Source organism: Octodon degus, unplaced genomic scaffold (assembly GCF_000260255.1).
Source record: "Octodon degus isolate 3935 unplaced genomic scaffold, OctDeg1.0 scaffold00130, whole genome shotgun sequence".
NCBI lineage: Eukaryota > Metazoa > Chordata > Mammalia > Rodentia > Octodontidae > Octodon > Octodon degus.
Genome location: NW_004524706.1, coordinates 7,697,882 through 7,704,796, shown reverse-complemented (window position 1 = coordinate 7,704,796; position 6,915 = coordinate 7,697,882). Strand labels below are relative to the sequence as shown.

Genomic DNA, 6,915 nt, shown 5'->3' with positions numbered 1-6,915 from the left:
CCAAAAAAAATTAGAAGGTAAGTCTGTATCATCAAATGGAAATCAACCAAAATTAAGGGTCTGAGTGGAGCTGGGATGTAGCTGAATGACAGAGCAACTGCTTTATATGTACAAAGGTGCAGACTTCAATCCTCAGCACTCAAATAAGGATAGGAAATAAAAGACAGGTCTGATGGTGGATAATTTTTTGTTGTGGTGGTTGTTTCTATTTTGCTTGACACAGGGTTTCACAGGCCCATGCTGGTCTTGAATATCCTAGCTCAGCCTCCTAAGGACATTAACAACCATGTACTACCAAACCAAGCCTAAGTACAGACAATTTTAAGTTGGACAAAAAAGTACAGACTTCATTCTTTGGGAATATGAAGCCAGTGTAGTAAGATGAAAATGGCTCATTATAAAGAACCTTCAAAACATTCATAGTGAGGGGCTGGGGAGATAGCTCAGTAGAATAAGTGCTTGCCTGGCAAGTATAACGTCCTGAGTTCAATCCCTGGTACCGCAATAAATAAATAAATAAATAAATAATTGTGGTACAGAAATTTAAAATAACAGGTATGGAACCCAGGTATATATCTCAGTGGCACTGTGCCTGCCTGGCAAGTGTGAGGTCCTGAGATCAATTCTCAGTACCAAAATAATAATAATAATAATAATAATAATAACAACAACAGGTATGGAAGCAAGGTTAGTAGTAAATAAATTGATAGCATTTTAAGGAAATAATCTCTAAGACTGGGTAATATCTAGTTCAAGTATCTTTTTTAAAATGTATTTAGTAAAGGGTCTACAGGGTCTCACTACATAATGGGACTCATAGTGATCCTCCCGTTTTCAGCCTTCCAAGTGATGGGATTACATGGGCATGCCACCACGCCCAGTCTTAACACGCCCCAGCATGCGATGCCGGATGGATCCCCAGCCCCTGCACTCTGCCCAAGCAGGCGCTTTAGTCCACTGAGTTATCTGGCCAGCCCTTAAGTATCTTTAGATTTCCAATCTCAGCATTAAACTTCAAGCCAATGGGCTCAAGTTTCAATGATTTGCTTGTTTAAGCAAAATGAATCTTTTGACTCACCATGCTTCACAGAAAAACCAAATGACCTACTTCTCTAGGATCTGTTCCTTCCCATTTGACAAAGTGAACTTCTAAAACACAAATCTGATCACATTTTCCTAAACAAAACTCTCCAGGGCACCTCTACAGTGAATAAGGTAAAACCCAAATGTCCTACAAGTCCTCCATATTTGACTTCACTTCTCACTTCCTCCAGTTCACCACATACCCTGGAATTCCAGTCAAGCTGATAACTGACTCATGATGGTTCTATGTCTAGATCGCCATAACCATGCATCTGTAGTCCTCCTTGCCTAGAAATTCTCTTTCCAGATTCACTGTATGGCTAAATTCCAGAAGATTCAGCCTTCCATTCCCTCTTAGAATCCTGAAAATCTGACTCAGGTACAGTACTTCCTATGTACTCATTCCTGTGTTCACAACAGTGCACATTGTAAGCCACCCGTTTTACTCACATAACATCAAACTCTACAAGAACAAGTGCATTTTCACCTCACAAAGACAATAAATGCTTGATAAATGATGACTGTGCAGGGCTACGCAGGATTTGCACTTAGAAATCCCTACAAAGTGTTAAAACTGACATAGTTCTGACACTACGTCCAAAATGTTTGCATCCCCTCTTCACTGAACTTACTCTACTCATCCTTCAGAATTTTTCTGAACCCCTTGTCAGACAGTTTCCTAACACCCTCTTCTTTCCTAACACTCATCACATTATTACTTCTTGAACATCTCTGAAAATAATACTAGCTGCATGAGGTCAAGATTTAGTTTTAGTTTTAAAGCTGCATTGGTTGAACTTGGCAAAATGCTGGCACAGAATAAACATAATTTGTTTACACACTGAATTTAAACCTGTGGTTAAAGTAAAAATCTCCACTTAGAAAATATAGAGTATAAAAAAATTAAATAAGGAATCTATCTATGGCTACAGATATTTTAGCTATGGGGCTAGACCAAAGCTGAGCCATCTCATTTCAGTTCAGGAAGTATCCACCAGCACCAATAAAGCTAGCTTAGCTATTCTAAGTAAGAACTGCAGACTATTAGTAGGGAAGATATCTGAATGCAAATACGTGACTTGCTCACCTCTCTTTTTAAAACTTCCCTAGCATTCTAAATAGGTGGACTGTTTAAAGTAAAAATAAAAAACTGCACGCAGCAGGTGGCCAACTGCCCGGGCCAGAAGACTACTCCAAGCTAGAGAGGTCACAAGGAAATGAATGTTGTAAGATTCTAAGGCTGATAATCTAAGGAACTGGGAAAATAATTCCGATTCTCTTCCTCTCTTGCTATAGGATCGTAGGGCAATCTCCTCCGGATATGAATTTACCCATCGGTGCAATGGGAGTGAGGCAGGATATAGTGAAGATTCCAAGGTCTCGGGGGTTTCTTTCAGTCACGATGCCTTAGAAAACAGGCCTCGCTAAGGCTGGAGGGCAGAGCTGCAAAACTGGATGCAAGGGCCTCCCCAGGACCTCCCGGCTCAGCTGGTCACCCCTGCCCCACCTCAGGAGACCGCGCCCAGGAGTGCAGGTCGGCCTGAGGGACTCAGCCCCGGCCCCTCATCGGGGCTCACCACATACGTGCAGGTCAAAAAGACCATTAAAAACGTCAGGCGCTGTTGGACTCTGGACAGGACCCCCATCATCTACTCAGCCGCGCCCCCTCACCTTAAGAGCTCTGCCTTACCTCGCTACAGCGATCAACCGCTCTCCACTTCCGGCAAGAACCGCCCAGCAATCTTCGCGCGACCAACTTCCGGGCCCTCACTGGGCGCGGCTCACTCACCGGAAATGACCGGTGGGTAGGATCGGTAAACTAGACTCCGGAATGGGGAGGAAGTCTGGTCCTCTTGTGGGTGACTCCGCCTCTATTCGCAACGCCTGGAAGAATTAGGGTAGCCCAGAAGGCGTTGAGAAAAAAATCCTGCCTCCCAGGCGTGAGCAACCAGAGTGTGTGTGTATATGTGTGTCTGTGGGTGTCTGAGCGCGTGCACAGGCCGGACCACCCTTCAGTGCTGTAACGAACCAACACCGCCCCCTGAGGCCAGGGCCAATGAAAGGCCGAATTCGTTAGCTAAGCTCCGCCTCCGGAAAGGAAGACAGATGAGTGGCTGGTCCTCTTGTCAGTTTAGTGTCAATGCCAAAGGCTGTTTTCCGGGCATTTCGAAAGGGTCTTTGGAGAGGCTAGAGGGCTGTAGTCGCCCACGGACAGGATCCCGGGAGGCCGTCAACTTTCCATGTTGATCGAGGCCAAACCCTGCCTCCCTCTGGGCATTCATACCTCCGTTGCCTCGTTTGGGATGTGGGACGGCAACAGGTCTGGCCAGCGTTCCCGGAGGACCTGAGGAATCAGTCTGGACTTGGGGACAGTGGCCAGCCATCGCGTGGTGGAGCAACCCTGGGTGCCTGGGTGTGCCTGCCCCGCGCGGCTTCCTCAGCCCTGGGCTGGGAAGGTGGAGAAAAACTGCTCTCGCCCCACTTCCTGTTTGTTCGGTGCGCTCTGTGACCATAGATGGTCAGGTCTGGAGCTGCGTGCAAGCCTCCGCCCCTCAGCTTTGGAGTCCTTCCTCCCGGCGCTCCGGGTGTGGCCCCTGAGAATAAAAATAAGAGGGATAGAGGAGACCCTGCCCCTCTCCGCCAATGTGTGGTATTGCGACTTCCTCTTCAAGGGCTGGTGTGCCCAGGAGCGGCTATTCCAGTCCTAGCACGGTTTCACACGGTGGCTGCAGCCCACAGGGGAGACTTCCTTGCCCCTTTAAACTTGGATCTCTTCTTTGTTCACTCACAACTGACTTACCAACTAGTCATTATCCTCTCACACTGGTTTATTTCCGGAAAGGGGGAAAAAAAAAATTGGCGAGTGTCACAGTTCCCACCCCTTCAACTGAGGGACTGTGCATCTCGTGTTCAAGTTGAATGCAGGTGTTACATGCAAGAGTCAATCATTCAGCAAATACAGTTCTTGCTGTAATAGCTACAATTTACTATGTACTGACTACGTGCCAGGTCTGTGCTGAGCTATTTGAGCACATTTTCATTTAATAGCAACACTCTGCAGTAGGTATCATTACATCCTCTGGTTTTCAAATGAGGAAGGTCACAAAGTAGTTGCTGAACTTTAAAGGGTACGCAACTGACTACATCTGATGGCCTTAATTATCCCCTGTGATACACTATGCTGAATTCTTTTGAGACAGTGAATGACTCTTACTGTAGACACACAAGATGCCCTAGTCCTGGCTTGAGCTCTGTTCTAGGAGCCAGACTTTGATCGGGTTACTTTGCACAACTTAGTGAACCTCTTTCCAGTTTTATGACTCTCTACATGTTTAAAAGGAAGATAACACCATGACAAAGTATGGTACAAAAACCATAGTATATTTTAAATATCTACATTTTTTTAAAAAGTACACACATGTATTCTCTCTCTCTCTCTCTCTCTCTCTCTCTCTCTCTCTCTCTCTTTTAACTTTATTTGGACATGACATCAAAAGGTCTGGAGGCTGAGGACTAATGGGCCGCCTGCCTCTTTTTTTTTTTTTTTTTTTTTTTTTTTTTTTAATGTGATCTTGGAGATTGAACCCAAGACCTTTATACTGACCTACATACCCAGCCCCATTTTATTTTTTGTTTCGACACAGTGTCTCCATGAATCACTAAACTACCAAGGATGGCCTGAAACTTGCAACTCTCCTGCCTCCCCCTCTAAAGTGCTAGGATCATGGGTGTCTATCGCATGTGGACTCCTTCAAAATCTTTAGTTCTACATCAAGCCCTTCTAATTTGTTTTTTCTGAAGTAGGAACATGAAATGTTCCTAGAGGAAGAAGAGAAGAAGAAACAGGAAGGACAATGAAGAAAGACAATCCCCTCATCTGTAAAAGGGGAGGCTGAGACAGGAAGATTGTAGTGAGTTAGGCTCGCCTCAGCTACACAGTGAATTTAATGTCAGTCTGAACTGCTTATCAAGACCCTGTCTCAAAAACAAAAAAGTGATGATAAGTCATATAGTTGTAATGACAGAAGCAATAACCTAAGTGTGAGTGAGCTATGTGAGTATCATAGACTGGATATGTTTTTGTCTTTCCACAGGGTCAGATATCAGTGAGTAACAGTAACTTTACAAGCTTCATTAATTTCAGTCAGCCTTATCAGACTCAAAGGTCACTCCATAACCAACAAAGCAGATAATCATTGGTTCTTTTATAAAAAAAAATTTTTAGGGAAGGGCCTACAGGGTGTTCATGGTCTCACTACTAGATCGGACTCGTAGTGATCCACCTGTTTACAGCCTCCCAAGAGCTGGGATTACAGGTTTGCACCATCACATTAGCTTCTAATCTTAATTCCTAACACCTATAACATTCAAGTCATGTATTGCACTTCACACAACAGAGGTTACAGGATGACTAAGAAAGGGTAGACAGTGGCTGCAGGATTTCAAAAGGAAAGTCAATGCAGATTCCACACAGATGTAAAAGTCTCCACCATAGATAACTAGATAAGATTACAAATGAGGCAGAACTTCTCCAAGGGGATGAGGAGCTTATTCAGAGCATAGAGTTAGCTCAAAGCTTGAGTCTAGACAGCAGGCAGTTAGGACGGGAAGCATCAGGCTAGGGATGGATGAATGATGAATGGGTGTTGGGTTTTGTCAAAGGTTTTTTCTGGGCCAGGGATATAGCTCAGCAGCATAAGTGCCTGCCTGGCAAGTGCAAGGTCCTGAGTTTGATCCCTGGTACTACAAAAAAAAAAAAAATCAACCTCAAAGATTTCCAATGTGCCATTTGTGCTAAAGGAGGCATCAAGCTGCTGGGCAGATGTTCCAAAAAAAAAAAAAAAGTAAAAAAAAGAAAGTTTTTTTTCTGCATCTACAGAGATGCTCATGTGCTTTTTCTCCTTGATTCAGTGTGTATGTATTGATATTCATACACTGAACCATCCCTTCTACCCTTGCAATGTTTGGTCATGGGGTATGATCTTTTGATGATTTCTTGCGTTGTTTGCCAGTATCTTGCTGAGGATTTTTGTATCTGGGTTTATTAAAGAGATTGACAAGCAGTTCTCTTTTTTAGTTGGATCCTTCTCTGGTTTTGGAAACAGGGTAATGCTTGTTTCTAGGAATGACTCTAGGTATATTCCTTCCCTTTCAGTTTCATTAACAATTTTGAGGAGCATTGACACTAGAACTTCCCTGAAGGTCTTGTACAATTCAGTGTTAAATTCATAGGGTCCTGGAATTTTCTTAGTTGGCAGGGGTTTTGTGTTTTGTTTTTGTATTACTTCTGCTTCAATTTGTTGCCTATTGTTGGATTGTTCAGGATTTTATATCTTCTTCAGTTTTGCTAATTTATTTATATCGAGTCTATTTCTTCTGAATTCTCTAATGTGTAGGAGTACAGGTTGTTGAAGTAGCTACTAATAATATTCTGGATTCTGGCAACATCCATTGTGATTGTGCCTTTTTCAATTTTAATTTGATTGATTTTGGTTATTTCATTCCTTTGTATTGTAGGAATGGCTATCAATTTGTCTATTTTGTTTATTCTTGCAAAAACTAGCTCTTTTATTCCTTGATTTTCCCCTTTTTTATTGGTACATTTTAGATATACATAAGGGCAACACTCATGATAGGGAAAATATACCAGGACATGATATATGGTACTTTTTCTTCTTTTCTAAATCCCCTCCCTTTTTTCCAATCCCTCTTCCTGTCCTTATTTACAAAAGATTTGTTTTCATTTCTTCCTTTCTACTCTTTTTTTTTAATTTCTTGTCCCTTCCTTTCCTCATCTCCTCTCCCTCGTTCCCCTTCTCATTTAAACATTTT

At 43.0% G+C, this 6,915-nt stretch overlaps 1 protein-coding gene across 1 annotated transcript in view; it reads right to left on the bottom strand.

The window, feature by feature from the left end:
* The window catches only part of Cap1 (cyclase associated actin cytoskeleton regulatory protein 1), a 27,420-nt gene extending 24,331 nt beyond the window's left edge, over positions 1–3,089 (bottom strand). The window contains exon 1 of the mRNA XM_004641070.2: positions 2,774–3,089. The gene's annotated coding sequence lies outside the window, so the exon portion shown is untranslated. The remainder of the gene's footprint in view (positions 1–2,773) is intronic.
* Between the last annotated feature and the right edge of the window lie 3,826 nt (positions 3,090–6,915).